Source organism: Dermacentor albipictus, chromosome 5 (genome assembly GCF_038994185.2).
Source record: "Dermacentor albipictus isolate Rhodes 1998 colony chromosome 5, USDA_Dalb.pri_finalv2, whole genome shotgun sequence".
Taxonomy (NCBI): domain Eukaryota; kingdom Metazoa; phylum Arthropoda; class Arachnida; order Ixodida; family Ixodidae; genus Dermacentor; species Dermacentor albipictus.
In genome coordinates this window covers 2857397-2874776 of record NC_091825.1, presented here as the reverse complement: position 1 = coordinate 2874776, position 17380 = coordinate 2857397, and the positions used below count along the sequence as shown (strand labels likewise).

The window sequence follows — 17380 nt, the reverse complement described above, 5'->3', positions numbered from 1 at the left end:
AGAGTGTACGGGCATAGAGTTTCTCACTATGTGTACGGGGCCAACTGAACATCGCCCCCGAGTGCTCCGTGGTCACTGCGCATGCGTTAGCTGAGAGAAGGTGAGAAAGGAGGACAAATTGACTTTACCAGATGTGACGTCACATTGTTGTTTGTTTTTGCTTTTTCAAAATACCTACCCTCGAACTCAGACGCATGGCTTGCGTCTCGTTCGCGCGCGTAGTACGTATGGCTGTTGTCCGCTTTTAGTTTTTGGCGAATGCTTATAGAAGCTTCAAGTTGCGGACACTGCGGTGGGCCAGGGCTTGATGACATTTGTTGCCCAGCTGCTGGTGCTACCGCGACGTACTTGGAGCAACGGTAAGTGGGCCTCTTCGATTTTCGCAGTTCTGGCAGCCCGCTGGCAGCCAGACGGCAGCCAGCTAGTTCCGGTTCTGACAGGAAGTCACGTGGGCTGGGATCCCAAGACAACCCGAACCTGCCCGAAGTTTGCAAAATCGAACGCCGGTACAGCTGGCCAAATGTAAACATGCTACCAGCATGGCAGCGCCCGTCGAGGCCGACGCGCGCTCGGCGTAGTCGGCCCATTTATGCGTTGCCACCTTGAAAATGTATAGTTGCATTCAGGAATACGATCGCTTTCGCGCGATTTCGCGCGACTCGTCGCAGGACGCGTACTGGGCCAACCTCGCCTTGCGCAGCGCAACAGATGGCCTCCGACGCGGCAGATGACAAGACGCGAAATCGTGATTGTATACTCGAAAGCGATAGCTGGAAGATCCCTGTTCGCAGCGATCACGTCGCCCACCGGCGACATTGATGAGTTGGCGCTGTATCATCACAAGACATGAGAAAGCAGGTTATCGGGTACGTCTCATACGCATAAAATTTCGCGCCGACCTGCTTGAGCTTCGATTTCAGAAAGTTTGTTGTGGCTGATGGTGCTTCTCATTTAAGGAGCTGGACGCGGCTGGCGCGTGAAAATGCACGTCGCCTGTGACCAGCGAAACGTTTCACACGAAAAACAACATTGGTCGCAATCATGAGAGCAATATGCCAATGTACGTGTGTCTAAATGTACCGAGTGCAATCAGTATATTCTTAGATCAACGGCCTGCAGTTCGAACACATATCGGTTTCGAGCTGCCACCTAAGCATACGACGGAGAGACGGAGCGAACACGGGCTAACTGCAAAGCCTTCGCTAACTGCAGAGAAAGGAGAGATATACATACGCGAAATATGTGAAAAGGAACGCCACCACTGAAAGACGAAACCAAGATGTACCGCAATTTGTGAATGAGCGTCTACAACTTGCGTGGAACACGATGCTAATAACATGCACGCATGAGAGCGCGGCGCGCTGTTTACCACCGCGAAGAAGCAATCAGGGGACACACACACACAAAAGCTTCAAACGGTTCACCACGGCTCGTATCACACCACTTCGCAATGCGGAACGGAGCGTTAGCAACTAAAAAGATCACGCTAGAAGTAAGGAAATCCGGAGATGACCGTATACAGTTGGCTGAGCGAGATAAATTTAAGTCCTCAAGCGCACGCGTTGAAATCTGTGAAGTCCCCGTAAAGATGGCGGCGAGCGCCCATCGCCTCTTTTAGGTCGTCTGCTAGCCAGAGAACTTCCAGAGAGCAGCCAGACCAAAATCGTCCTGGCAGGTTCTGGCAGCCCGCGGGTAGCCAGAACCGTCCAGCGCGAGCAAAACGAACGCCCGGCGGAAGTGCGTAGCGCGGTGGGCGGAGCAACCCGAGAAAAACGAAGACGCTCTGGCTGGCTCTGGCAGCCCGCGGGTAGCCAGAAGTGGAAAATCGAAGAAGCCCAGTGTTGTGCGATTACCCGTTCTCTTGCTAACACGTAAAAAACCGGTTGCGCATTCGAGCTGTGGTCGATGTGATCTCGAAATTCGAAGGAACACGAAACGGTTGTCGCAGGTCTCGCAGTGATCGCAGTATAATTTATTCGTTCGTGCCTTCAACACTGCAGTTCCTACGCGTTGCACCGATGTAAAAAAAATAACAAAAAAACAGCGACATCTTCCACGCGCCAGAAATGCATGCACTCAACTAGCGTGGATGTCGTCCTATGATGTTTATCGCGTTCTTAAGTCTATTTTTCTCCATCTCTATAGGATGACTACGCTATGCCCTTCTTATTTACCCATGCAGCGCATTGCTGCATTTAATTAACTTTCTCACTGCTGACCGCGGTATGGGCGTCAGAGGCTTTCATTCGTTGCAGTGAGATAACGAAAGCGTATTTCCTTCACTTAAAGCTTCTTAGTAGCCCCTTTGCGAGCCGTCGAGTTAAATCATACAATGCGTACGTTGTGAGCGAGCTGGTAAACGAACCCACTTTACTGCTGCTGCTACTATCGCTTTTACTGGAACTTTCAAAATTAAACATATATGAGTATGAATCGGCTCACCAAGCTTTATATGCACGTCCGTTGCTTTCGTTCATAGATCATGTGCGTAGCTTTGCAACTGTGACCGATATTTAAAAAACAGCAAGAAGGCAGATGACACAAGTAGTGTGTCTGCTTTAATTGTTGTCTGTGCTGTTTTTAGAATATCAACCAACTCCACGCACTCGTGCAGTTTACAGCTAAAACGTGTTTTTTCTTGTTGCATGAGGAGCATTTACTTCTAATTGTGGCAGTAACGTTGTGAATTGTCCTCGGCCCAGATCGCTGACTGTGTGCAAATTTGTCTAATTTGTTTCACTTTACTGCTGTCTTTACAGCTTCTGCTTATTTCCTCTGCCTGCACCTTATATTTGTTGTGTTTATTGAGACCTGGCCTGTCTCTGCCTCGTTGAAGACAAATGGACACAAGTACTGGTCGCTGTTGGTTTGTTTGGTTTGCTCAGTCTGAGCGTGGTATGTATATGCATTTGCTAAAAGGGTATGCTGCTGCATCTAATGCAGGTACTGCTTATCTAAAGGTAGATTTAATTAGTAGTGGTTTGAGTGATGTATGACACCAGGGAGTTATTGTTCTAGAAAGGTGACAAAGCTGGTCCACAAATTTAAGGTATGGAGATGCTTAACCATGTAAGTGTTCTAAGTTGCCGTGAAGTATTACACACATTTAAAATTTCAGTTGCAAAAGACATAGTAGAAGAATCCAGAAGATTTGCTGCCAGATGTCTTGAGACAATACATTGTAGAGAAAGCATTATAGTGTGAGCTGCCAATGATTGTCGTCAGCTCTAACCCATTTTTCTATATAGTGATTGTCGCTTCATAGTCTGTTGCCATCGTATGCTTGTTATAAACAAAACATTGAGCTGCGTGACTCCCCTGATTTTTCTCGCTCATAAGCTACAAATGTTTTGATTTCGGCTGCCTTGGTTCCTCATGGTAGAAAACGAGTGTTTATTAGCCACTTGCCAGCTTCTAAGATCATGTACATTGTAGTATGGGTGTTTTAAAGGATACTTAACATCTGCCATCATGACTGTGAGTGCTGCTGCCCAGCCCTCTTAGGGCTATGCTTAGTACACATGCGCAGCTATCCAAGAAAATTGACATCGGGACAACTGCCGTTTAAGCTCACTTGGTAGAGCATTGCAAGCACAAGGCAGAAAACGTGGGTTCAGCTTCGTTGTCTCTTGTGCAAAGCATTATCATGATCTGTCTCCTGGCTTCTTCGTACATCCAGTCAGATAGGCTCAATAATAGTAATGTGCCTGATGGTGGGTCGTTAGTCTGGGTCCTTAGTGCAGCAGCCCAATTCTTTACCCGTTAGGCTACAGATGCATGCATAGCGCGCCAGATTAATCTCACTGGTTCTCTCATAGCAGCTGATTCTTTCAGATGTTATGTGACACAGAGTTTGGGATTCTCCCGTTTCAGCTCAGATGCAACATAAAGCAGACGTTGTGTCTATTTTGGTGAGAAGTTGTGTGTGCAGTTGTTTTGGTTTCTCTGTGTTGACGTATTGTGCTTTGTATTTCATGTGGTGTTAGGCATTACCTCAATTGCAGCTTCAATGCTGTGCCCATAAAAACAGTTGTAGGTAGGTGCTCAGGAGTAATGGGAAGCTCATTCTTCCTAATTCTCTCTTGCATACAGCAGGTAGTGCGTCCAGTTTAGTGCCACACACCTGTGTGGGGCATTTCCTTGTTCTTATTCTGCTGATGTGTTGTACATAGGGGGAAAGTCAGTCCTCTACATCATGGTTGTCAGTGCCGCTGAATACAGTGCAGTCTCAGCCTCGCTGCCTTGAAATGTCATAAGAGGTGACATCTGGGCATAAAGTAGCATCTTGCTGTCCCTTGTCATTGGGCATAGCCAAGGTTGTGGTTGTGCAACCCAAGGATCCTGGAAAAGGAGCAAAAACGTTTATTGAGCTCTAGAAAAATTTAATGAATTTCGCGGAGTCAGATGGTGTCTTCCATCTTTTTAGCAATAACCCTCTGCCTATAGTCCAGGGCTCCACTGGATGCCGCTGCCAGCTGGGCCCGTCGGATCAGCCCTAGTTGGATGTCCTGACAGTCGCTAGAGAGCATTCCTTTCCATTGCTCCGCATTCAGGTTTGGTGCCGCGTTTGTTTTCTGGCAGGCCCACGTTATACGGTAGAGCGTGGGTGTTTTCTGGCACCATGGGCATTTGTCAGTGTACTGTGTGGGTTGTATTTTACTGAGTGTGTTTAAGTTCGTATATGCACCCGTCTGTAGCAGCCTCCAAGCTATGGAGTCCTCTCTAGTGAGAGAGCTATGCAGTGGGGGGTACCGCTTCCTGCTGCCCTTATAGTGGTTTAGGATAGCCGAGTATTCTCTGGGGACTGGCTCAGTTTCCTCGAGGTCATTGGTGGAGGGTGCTCGGTATGCTGTGTATTCTCGAGCTACCCTGTCAACCTCACGGTTGCCTTCCACGTCCGTGTGACCCGGCGTCCACACTATCGTGTGTCTAATTGGTTGTTCTTTTTCTGGGTTTTGTGTGTGGTGATCTTCAGAGCGAAGTATGTGGAGCGCTCTGTGACCTATTCTGCCTAACATGTAGTTTCGGCATGCTGTTTGGGAGTTGGTTAGTATTGTTAAAAACCACCTAGTCCGATAGCCCTCCGCTGCCGCTAGAGCGACGGCCGCTTCTTCAGCCTCGACTACCGTGCAGTCCCGTAGAGACGCGCTGACGATTTCTCGCATGTCCGAGTTTATGCATTTGTACATAGCCACCCACTTTTCAACATCAGCGCCATCGGTACCGCAGAAACTTCCAGGATCCTTATTTATAACCCCAACGCAGTAGCGGCGGTGATAAATAAGGATCCTGGAACTTTCTGCGGTACCGATGGCGCCGATGTTGAAGAGTCGGTGGCTATGTACGAACGCATGAGTGGAATCAACAGATGGGACCCTACGCGTATGCTAGTTAACCTGTTGTTCTACCTAAGAGGCATGGCAAAAGTGTGGTACGAAAACCACGAAGATGAGCTAACAAGCTGGGACCAACGCAAAGAGAAGTTGACAGAGTTGTTTGGCAAACCAGCCGACCGTAAAATTGATGCAAAACAGGAACTGGCCTCCTGTGCCCAATCCCCCATGGAGTCCTGTCTCTTGTACATCCAGGACATGCTGGCACTTTGTCATAAAGCAAACCCGATCACAACATAACAGAAGCTGAGAAGGCCAGGCATGTGCTTAAGGGCATTGCTGACGACGCCTTTAATCTGCTCATGTGCAAAAGCTGCCCTACAGTTGATGTTATCTTTAAAGAGTGCTGAGAATTCCAGCAGGCCAAAAGCCGATGCGTCTTGCAACCATTCGCCAGACTTCCTAATACTGCTGCAATGCAGACGTGTGAAGATCAACCCACACAGCAGCATGCACCGCCATCGGAGGACGTGGTGTGAATCGTTGACATGAATTGGATGTGATGGCGCCTGCATTTCTGTTCGCGTATCCCTGATGCTACATTTTCAGTCCCCTTCTCACCAGCTATCATTCACCAGGAACTTGAAAACATTGGTTTATGTTCTGTCTGTGCTCTTGCCAACACCAGAGCTAACAAATACCCTTCTACTATTTTTGCTCCATCCCGACGCTTCTCTCCGTGTTATCGCAACCCGACTGAGTGGACAACTGCAGACGACCAGCCGATATGTTTCATCTGTCGCCGCATTGGTCATGTCGCGTGATACTGTCGCAGCTCGTCGCCTTTAACACTTCGCACGCCGACCAACCTGAGCCGTTTTGATGAAAATGTTTCGCCCACCGCTGAATCTAACAGCGCCAACTCTGCTAGGAACATGTGGTACAGTTGCTCACCATCGTCGCACGTACACCAGTCTCGTTCACCGCAAACATGTTGCCCATCTTCCTGTTCGCTGCAGCCATGTCGCCTTTTGTCCCCTGTGGCATTTGGCCACACCCGTTCGTAAAACTAAGAAATGCAGCCCTCGGAGGTGGTGCTGCATTGCCTAATGCTGCAGCAAATCCTCTGTCTATGCCCACAAGAATAAGTGTAATTGGCATTAAAATAGACAGCATAGCTGTCCAAGCACTCATCAACAGTGGAGCCCACATATCTGTGATGAGTGCTAGCCCGTGTAGACGTTTAAAGAAGTTCCTCACCCCAGCAGTTGCCCGAGTGCTTCATATGACTGACGGTGGCATGCTGGTTGTTCTTGGAATGTGTACTGCAAGTATAGCTGGCCGCCCTAGTTCTGTTCTCTTTGCTGTGATCGTCTTCCCTCATAACGTTATGCTTGGATTTGACTTTTTATCCACTCATTCTGCTCTCATCGACTTAATGACCGGCGTTCTTCAGTTAGAACTGCCTCAACTCGCCGATGCTCCGAGCACCGCCTCCCCGCACTTCTGCTCACTTCACGATGTGCGTTTGTCACCCGATGCAGTTACTTACGTCACTTTGACCGCCCAGCCACAGGTTCCTGATGGTGAATATGTTCTTTGCCCCATCATCGATGTGCTTTGAACCAGTCACGGTTACTAATAATGACATCGTTTTACCGCTTCTGAATTTCAGCCTGTGCCCTGAAGTGATTCCAGCCAGCATTTTCTTGGACAGCGTTTCTAGTGGTTCTGAATTTGATGTTGAGAGTCTGCATTCTGAGAAGGGTTTATTAGTGCCATTTGCAGCTCCCAGCTCTGGTTCATTAACGGATGACTTTGCAAAAATGACTGCACTTAACCTCACCTCTACACAGGCCAGGGACATACGTCTCCTGCTTGAATCGTACAATGGCATCTTTGATTTCGGCTACAGGCCTTTAGGCCGAACATCTGTTGTTCACTACCGTATAAACACTGGAGACACAAATCCTATTTGTCGGCGTCCCTATCGTGCATCGCATGAACATCGAGTCATCCAACCAGAGGTGGGCAAAACGCTCTGCAAGGGGGTCATCGAGCCATCAGCCAGCCCTTGGGCTTCGCCTGTCGTCCGTGTGAAAAAAGAAAGATGGTGCCTGGCATTTTTGCGTCAATTATTGCCACTTAAATGGGATCACACGAAAAGATGTCTACTCACTACCATGCATCGATGACGCCTTGGACTGCTTGCACAGTGCTAAATACGTATCGTCCATCGATCTTCGATCCAGCTACTGGCAGATTTCAGTTGATGAAATGGTTGGAGAAGACAGCCGTCATCATGCCGGATGGCTTATATCAGTTTAAAGTCATGCCCTTTGGCCTATGCAATGCTCCAGCGACATTTGAACGTCTGATGGACTCTCTTTTGCGAGGCTACATATGGACCACCTGTCTTTGTTACCTTGACGAAGCTGTTGTTTTTTCTCCCATGTTCGGCAGCCGACTTACCCGACTCGCTGCCATTATTGCGGTCTTCTTAAAAGCAGACTTCCAACTGAATTCCACGAAGTGTCAATCTGGGCGTCGTCAGATTACAGTGTTGGCACACCTCATTGACGCATCCGGTGTTCAACCAGATTCGGAAAAAGTTCGTGCCATACGCAGTTTCCCTGTGCCACATTCTGCTTCTGACGTGCGCTGCTTCGTCAGCCTGTGTTCTTACTTTCGCCGTTTCGTCAAAAACTTTGCCAACATTGCTCAATCATTAACAGATCTTCTAAAGGAGAACACGCCATTCTCACGGGGCCCGGAGCAGGCTCACGCTTTTGCCGCTCTCATCGGGTTTCTGACCACCCCTCCCATACTTGCCCACTTTGATCCATCTGCACTGACCGAAGTCCACACTGGTGCAAGCGGTCATGGCATCGGCGCTGTTCTCGATCAACAACACAAGGGTACCGAGTGCGTGATAGCTTATGCCAGCTGCCTGCTGTCACCTGCCGAGAGAAATTACCCCATCACCAAGTGGGAGTGCTTCGCTTTAGTTTGGCCTATCGTCACGTTCCGGCCATATTTGTACGGCTGCACATTTTCGATCGTTACAGACCACCATGCACTCTGCCAGCTGTCTTCCCTCCGGGACCCGACAGGGCGGCTTGGTCGCTGGGCTTTGTGGCTCCAGGAATTTTCATTTATTGTCACTTACAAGACTGGATGCCTCCAAAAGGACACTGACTGCCTCTCGTCACCCCGTGGATCCACTTAATCCTTCTACGCATGATCCGATGACCTGCGTGATGGCGTTCACTGACATGACTGACATGCACGGCGAACAACAACGCGACGAGTCCTTACAGCCCATCATCGCCGGAATACAATCACTCCAGCAGCACTGACAGCACATGCCGCATGTTCGTGCCGCACAACGGCATCCTCTACCACAGCACTATCAACGCTGATGGCCCTGAGTTGCCCCTTGTCCCTCCTTGTCATCTGCAATCTGTTCTTGAACGTCACGATGCACCGACGGCGGGACACCTTGGAGTTTTGCGTGCATACGATCACGTATGACACCGGTTCTTCTGGCTGGGTCTCTACTGCTTACTGCACTCTTATGTCGCAACTTGTGAATTGTGTCAGCACCGAGAGAAACCTCCCCGACCACCTGTAGGATGACTCCATCCAGTTGAAGTTCCTTCCGAACCGTTCTCTCGCTTAGGCCTTGACTTGCCTGGCACTTTTCCGACGACTAGAGTTAACAAGTCGATTGCCGTCGCTACTGATTACACGACACGCTACGCGATAACAAAGGTGTTGCCGACTATAGTTGTGCAACAGACGTCGTTGATTTTCTCCATCACTGTTGTGAATGTGACCAAGTTCTCGCGGCATTATATTTTAAATACAGTCTTTCTATACTTCCAACATCCCCATAACAGTATGCTTTGCCTCTGGCATGTTCATGATCACCGATGGCATACAAAATAGTGATGCAGACTAAGCTTCGCAAAGAATTAATGTTCCATCTCTTCCTTACAGGCTGCTGTGTTTCAACTAAATCTGCATTTCCTGTGTCCAGTGGTCTCGTTGCTCAATTAGTGCTTGCCTATTTCTGTTGCACTGCAACCCACTAATGTTAAAATGTGATACTTCTCCTCTTTTCCGTTGTCCTCCTGTCCTTTTACACTGCTGCAAACTTAGATTTCGATGCTCGAATGATTAATACAACAATTGATGCTACCATATTATGTGAAGACTGTCATGACGGCAATAATTTAGGTGGACCTGAAACTAAATGAAAAAAAAAGAAAACAGACGTGTGAGTAGGAATAACTTGTGACCAAACTGGCTCCATGCTAAACTTTGCCTCAAGGAAATTGGTCTTAAAAGTCTCAAACCCTTTTCGTGCTCTCGTGACTGTCTAATAGACAGTCACGGAAGTTGCACAAAAAGGAGTGCCTTTCTGTTGGGGAACTGTTTTTATCACGAGTATGCTATACAGCACCAGTTGTGCTATGAGCAGGCACAACTGCACATACAAGCTATAGCCTGAACTTTAAAATAATTTCAGATCTATTTGTGAACTTCCCAAGCCACTTCACAACTACAAGCTGAATCTGATGTATGCTGTCTCAGGGTCATGAGTGACCTATATATATTTGGGGGAAGACTAAGAATGCAGTCTGTGACTGAAGTTTCAGTGTTTTGAGCCCACCATTTCGAAATGCTTTTTATGTGCACTCAGTAGGAGACAGTTCTCCGAGCTTCTTGATATGATTTTCAGTGATACTAGAAGCAAAGCTTATTAGTTGTATTATACTAAATTTTCATATTTTCTCTGCTATACTGTGGTCGCGATAACACCACACTGCTTAAAAGGCATTGAGAATAAAAAAGCTACTTATTTGCCCTAGTATAATGTAGAAATCGGCATTCTGCAGTCTGAAAAGTGAAAACAAAAACATTATCGTTGCAACATTCACAACCACTTTAGCTGCTCATAAAATCATTGATGTACATGTAAAGAGCCTCTATGTTGTGTCTGTTAAAAACATGCTCCATCATGCTGCAGCATTATGCACATTAGCTTTGTGTAGAAGCCACAGCTGTTGCAATGTGCTGCACCGCAGTGCACCTTGGTTATGTGGAAAAGCTACCATTGTTGCTATGCTCTTTACTGTTATACACGTCAACCTTGTGGCAAAGCCACTGCACTTTCAATGTGCTGCACCTCAAAACGTTTCAGGTATGTGGGAATGCACACTTGCATGCGCTAGATTTGGGCATTTTTAATGCAAATAATTATTTTTTCATACCAAGCACTTTGCAGTAGGCAATTTTACGTCCCGACTCGTTTCGGTCTTCTGCTTTGAAAACAAAAATATGTTACAGTGACCCCGAACCTGTTTCCCAGCATAACAACCTGACACTCTAGCCATTTGACCACTGTCGTGCACATACTTCTTGCTCCCCAATGCATTGCTGTGTGTATGGGATAGTGGCACGTGTATAACAGTGCATAATACATGTCAGAGCATGTGTGCATATACAAGTTGCTTATCAAACTGTGAGCATGTCAGTCTCTCCCATTCTTCCTTTGTAGCTGGACTTCGAGGTGCTTTGCTAGAATGCACCACCTTCGGGATTCGCTCACATTTCCAAGTCCCCCTCACTGTAGCAGCTAGCACAACATGGACACTGTACCTTTATGCTGTAATGTTTCTTCACTGGAGTACAAAAAGGAATTGTGTAGATCCAACATACATGTTAAAAGTGGTTAATGAGAATCTATGAAACATTCATATTTAATGCATTGTTGCAATCCAAATGATGGAAAGCGTATTTGCGTTGGCAAGCTAGCAGTAGCAGATGTCACAGGCATGTTATGCAGGGAAGCCACCTTATCACCTATAGCTGTTCTCTGTGCAGTGAGGATGAAGGTGACATGTGCTTGTTTAGTGAAGAACGTTGACAAGAGGTGTATGCACAGAGACATATGACACTTATCTTAATACTACATGTAAGGCTTGTATACTTGTGTCGCAGCGACACATACCCATTCTATGAGATGGGCCTAGAATAGGCACGTGCCCATTTGCGCATACTGCATAAGCCAAGTTTTCCACTCGTCAAAACAGCTGCCACCACAGTGTTAGGAAAGAGGCAAAGAAACGATGCCTTTGCATTCATACTCTCCTCACAAAGCTTGTGTCATATATGCAATCACTCGCCATACACAAACATATTGGTCAACACTGCAATGTTTGGAAGAACCCAAACCAACGCTACATAGCCATTTACCTGCAACATAAATCCCGACTGTGTCTGGAATCTACATAATGTTTCTTAATTTTTCAGGCATTTGGTGGTAGAGGCCAGCGCATTAGACAGAAATCCTTCTTGACTGCAGCAATGTTCAGAATGTAGTATGAGGTACTCTGTCTAGCTGGAAGTTGAAGATAGATGTTATATTAGTAGTTAAAATATAGTAGCTAGTATTGAAACTACACATGCAATCAAGGCTGAGCCACATGCGAACACGGAAGAGCAGACACACACGGTGGTCACTTGAGCTGGCATTGTGTAGCTTTACCAACAAGCCCAGCTGGACACTGAAGTAAGGCATGTTGTTGGGCTAGTCAGCTTGTAGCTTCAGCAAAATTTTAAACTGTGTGAGGAAGACAGGACATGAACAAAAGCATAGATGCATGCGCAAAGTATAGACTTCCGACTGGCTTTGTTTGGTGAAGGCAGAGAGTTCTTCAAATGGCAAAACAAAAAACATTCGCAAAGAAATTGTGCAAGAGGCAGATATGAAAAATAGCAAGGCCACCTGTGCATTAAGAGTGCAGTAGAGTCCCAAGGTGCCCATCTAAGAATTCTATTTCTTTCCTTGATAGGTATCAAGAAGGTGAGATAACTTAGTTGTCACAAATTTTAGCGATGTGGAATGCTTTGATGACTTCTCTTTCTGCTTTTGAGCTTGCCTTCGAAAGGAATTTATTCTGTTCCAGATGAGGCAGGCAGCTTTTGCTGTCGCAGCTCCTGCACTGCAAGAGGAGATTCTCAAGGAAAGAATTACTCAGATGGGCACATTAAGACTCTCCTGCACCCTTAATGCATACATGGCCATGATATTTTTCATCACTGCCTCATGCACAAATTATTCGCAATTGCTCCTTGTTTTGCTAACTTGAAGTACCTTATATATTCTCTGCTTTCACGAAATAAAACCAGTTGGAAGCCTGTGCTTTGTGTGCGCCTATGTTTCAGTTCATGTCCTGTCTTCCTTGCGGAGTTTAAAATTTTGCCTAACCAGCTGTATAGCTTGTGTATACAATGAGTAATTAATATTATGATGACTGCAGCACAGCAATGGTCTAGTGGCATAGTGTCGACATAGTGTAGAGATCGTACTAAGTAAAAAATCTGGAAATGCCATAAATTGTGAAATCAACCCTTATCCCTTGGTTTCCTACAGCTGCAGAGCACTTGACCACTGCAGCAGTCAGGCATGCTGTATATTGACACGTGTACTTCTTTATCGGGCGACCACTTCTCGCCACCTAACAAATGTAATCGCGCTGCGCAGGACGTGCCTGCATGTAAAAGAAGTTTCTGGAAGTTATCGATGGGTTCCATCCACTGTCTTTCACTGCAACTTGTGTTATCTAAATGCATGTGTGCGTGACGTGAATAATGTGAAACTTTGTGAAAGGCACGCGGGTCCCAGCGATTGCTCTGGAACATTCGACGACAGATGTATAAAGGCCGACGCGCTTGACCCGCTTATCAGATTTTCGACGACCGCCGATCGTGTTCGCCGCTACCATCCTTCTTTGAGTGTAGCCTGTTTTTGAGGGCACAAGTTCGCCCAATAAAACGCTCGTTTCATTAATCACAGTTTTGCTGCCCACGTGACAATATTGGGGAGTGCCAGGAATTGAGAGATCGAGACAGACCGCCACTAGAAGTTCCCTGGGCCAGGTGACAACTCAAATGCATCCAAATATTTCTATATTTCACTATATAAACTTTTGTAGAATGAGGAACTTTCAAGGGTGCAGTTGTTTCACACAAAAGAAAACTATTACTAAATAGTGACCAGTTTCTTTTGTTTTGTAAGCCAGATTGCATGTATTTGACATTGCTTACTGACTCTTACTTATTCTCGCTGTCCGATACAAGCATATGCCTTCACATGTTTTCAAACAATGTGTGGAGCCATGTTTTTGGTGGAATAAAATTGGTCCCAATACAGAGCTTCGTGGCACACCGGATCTTACTAGCAATCACGGAGAAGAAAATTCATTAGTAGTTACAAATTGGTTCGCGTTAGTTAAAAATTTACTAATCCAATTCGTAGTCCTGTCAATTCGAAGTTTACTGTCTTTTGTGTATTGGACCAAGCCGATGACCCCTGGCTTGGGCGGGCACTGGCACTTTACCTAGGGGTGGCCTTTGAAAATAGCAGTGTGGCACCAGTGGTTGCATCAGGATCTAGGCTCATGAAGATAGACAGCAACGTGCACAGGGCAAGGAGTTTGGTGGCCTGGTACTCGTCACAGTTGTGGAGAACACTATAGTTTTTGCGAGTCCTAGCCCCTACCTAGGGTACCAGTCTGTGCACTGTGTATATATATATAGGATGTGCAGGATTGCTTGTTGGCAGCACGTGATCATGCGGCAGCTGACGGGCCTTCTATGTGTTTCGCCCTGGTAGTGCGGTCGTCTTTGTGATTCTAGAGCTGTGCTGGCATTGCCCAAGAACAGGATCTAACGGCATGGTGCAGAATTGCAGAGTGGGGGTGCTCCATTCTATTCCCACTCCATTCCTTCAGAGTTGTGGTTATGCGATTCCAGTCCTTATAACTTGCCAGAATTCTGACAGTTGGACCAGTCCCACTGTTTGAGTGGTCAAACTAATCTACTCCAATCCTCCAATTACAGTAAATAAAACGCTTCCTGTATAATTACTTACTACTTGCGCCCCGATACAGCGATAGCGTAGAGGTAGAGCATCCGCCTCACGTGCAGAAGGACTGTGGTTCAAATCCAGGTGGCAGCATACTTTGCCCCGGCTGACCTTCCACATATGCCCCCATGGGTAATGTCCAAAATACCGGTACGTCTATCTATTCCCGGAATTTCTAAAAAATCGCGAATACCTACCGTCGGCCTCAGACATTTAACACTTGAATATATGTCGAAAGAATATGACTCCTTGGTAAGCGTGTATATAGACGGCTCGGTCTCGTCGTATGCGTCTGGTGCGGCTTTTGTCGCGCCTGCGCATCAAGTCATTCGACGGTTTCGTCTGCATAACAAGACGACTACAACATCTACGGAATTAGTGGCAATAAGAGAGGCCGTTCAATATATTGCGCGACAGCCTCCTCAAATATGGACAGTTTTCAGTGACGCAAAATCGGCTCTTCAACTACTTAGAGTGGTGTTGAAAGAGAGCGCTTACAGAGTGTTGGCTCTTCAAACTGCCGAGCTCTACACTTTAGCGCAAGAAAACGGCCACCAGATCACATTTCAGTGGATTCCTAGTCACTGCGGTATACAGGGCAACGAACTGGCCGACGCCGAAACGAAGAAAGCACTCGAAGAACGAGAGTCACTGCTTTCAATTCCTTTTTCAAGAGCGGACGCCAACTGTCTCCTCTCCAGTGTCATCCGAAAATTGACAGCAAAGCACTGGGACAATCCGGATAATCGCCACAGACGACTCCAGAGATCGGACCCCACCATGAATTTTAGGCTACCACCGAAAATTCAACGAAGCTGTGCCAGTCTTCTGCACAGACTAAGGCTGGGGGTAGCGTTTACGCGCGGATACGTGCACCTCATGCGACGCACCGAGTCTCCACACTGTAAGGTGTGCAATGTGACTGAGACTATAGGTCATGTGCTTTGTGACTGCCCTAAGTTTGTGGAAGAGCGTGATAGGTTGGTCAAGGACCTTACGCGTCTCGACAGCGCACCGTTGTCGGAGGACGTTATTTTAGGCCCTTGGCCAGACGCTCAGTCGAGTTTCAAGGCGATCAAGGCATTACTGAACTTTTTAAAAATTACGGGCCTGGATTGCGGACTTTGAGCATGCCAAATTGCTTGCCATATGTTCTACATCTTCCTTCTATCGTCATCGTCACCCATCATGCACCTCTTTCTTCCCTCTTCCCCTTCCCCCAATGCCGAGTAGCTGGCTAGAGGAATATACCTCAGGCCGACCTCTCGGCATTTCGTGTCATTAAACTTCTTTCTCTCTCTCTCCAGGTGCCACACAATTTTCCACCGGATAAAAAAAATCCACGTTGATACAGTTGTATAAACAGGCCTGGTGGCCTGACCCCAGTGACCAGAACTGGTAATGCACTCCCTTACCAGAGCAGGATTGGCCACAACCTCCTATATGAATAGAACAATCAAACCCCGGTCCTCGGTCCCCAGCAGCTGCGAAGCAACTGACCACAGCGGCGGTCAGACCTGTGACGCCGCAGAGGGTGCTAATAATCTCTGGATCCAGACAGGCCACCATTGGAATCTGAACCTGGCAACGTTTAACGCTAGAACGTTCTCTAGTGAGGCGAGTCTAGCAGTGCTATTGGAGGAATTAGCGGGCATTAAACGGGATATAATAGAGCTCAGTGAGGTTGGGAGGACAAATGAAGCATATACAGCGCTAAAAAGCAGGCACATCCTGTGCCACCGGGGCTTAGCGGAGAGGCGAGAACCAGGAGTTGGATTCCTGATTAATAAGGATATAGCTGGTAACATACAGGAATTGTATAGCATTAACGAGAGGGTAGCAGGTCTTGTTGTAAAACTTAAGAAGAGGTACAAATTGAAGGCCGTACATGTCTAGCCGCTTACATCCAGTGACCAGCAAGTCGAAAGCTTTTATGAAGACGTGGAATCGGCGATGGATAAGGTCAAAACAAGATACCGTTCTCCAGCCTGCTTCTTGCCTACCCTGGCATTGAAGTCGCCCATCAGTATCGTAGAGTTTGCAGAATGGAATAATTTGCGGACAATGAATACCTTCTTCCGCAAGTGGGATAACCGAAAGTGGACTTGGAGGAGCCCGAATGGCGAGACTAGAAATGAAGTAGACCTCATACCCTGCGCTAACCCTGGCATCATACAAGATGTGGACGTGCTCGGCAAGGTGCGCTACAGTGACCATAGGATGGTAATATCTCGAATTAGCCTAGACTAAAGGAGGGAATGGAAAAAACTGGTACATAAGAAGCCGATCAATGAGTTAGCGGTAAGAGGGAAAGTAGAGGAATTTCGGATCAGGCTGCGGAAGAGGTATTGGGCTTTAACTCAGGAAGAGACCCTCAGTGTTGAAGCAATGAACGAAAATCTTATGGGCATCATTAAGGAGTGTGCAATAGAAGTCGGTTGTAACTTCGTTAGACAGGATACCGGTAAGTTATCGCAGGAGATGAAAGACCTCATTAAGAAACCAACCCTTATACATAGCTTTCATTGATTACGAGAAAGCGTTTGACTGAGTAAAAACCTCAGCAGTCATTATGGAATCGGGGTGTAGACGAGCCTTATGTGAAAATACTGCAAGATATCTACAGCGACCCCACAGCCACCGTAGTCCTCCATAAAGAAAGCAACAAAATCCCAATAAAGAAGGGCGTCAGGCAGGGAGATACGAACTCTCCTATGCTATTGACGGCGTGTCTACAGGAGGTATTCAGAGACCTGGATTGGGAAGAATTGGGGATAAGAGTTAATGGAGAATACCTTAGTAACTTGCGATTCGCTGATCCCAAGTAACCACGGATATCCGTGGGACGTCCACCATAAGTCCCAACGTCCATCCATCCGGATATCCAACATGGACGTCCGTGGGACGTACAGGAGAAGTCCATATCCTGTTTGAATGTCCGAAGGACATCCCACCGGGATGTCCATGGGACATCCCATTTTGAACGTCCCCTGGCTGTCCATAAATAGGCATGCCCAGGATATACACTAGTGAGTTATATATAAACTAGCATAAATATATTGCCGGAAATTTTAGTTTTTTCATATTATATTTGTTTATTTTTGTTCTC

General features: G+C 46.9%; 1 long non-coding RNA gene across 2 annotated transcripts; it reads left to right on the top strand.

The window, feature by feature from the left end:
* Positions 1-228: 228 nt before the first annotated feature.
* LOC139059820 (uncharacterized) lies at positions 229-17084 on the top strand. 2 transcript variants are annotated; one of them, XR_011514356.1, is made up of 3 exons: positions 229-359; positions 2760-2895; positions 15579-17084. It is a non-coding gene; the product is annotated as an uncharacterized lncRNA (long non-coding RNA). The 2 variants fall into 2 exon arrangements; XR_011514355.1 differs by lacking the exon at positions 15579-17084 and adding an exon at positions 12311-13282.
* The last annotated feature ends 296 nt before the right edge of the window (positions 17085-17380 follow it).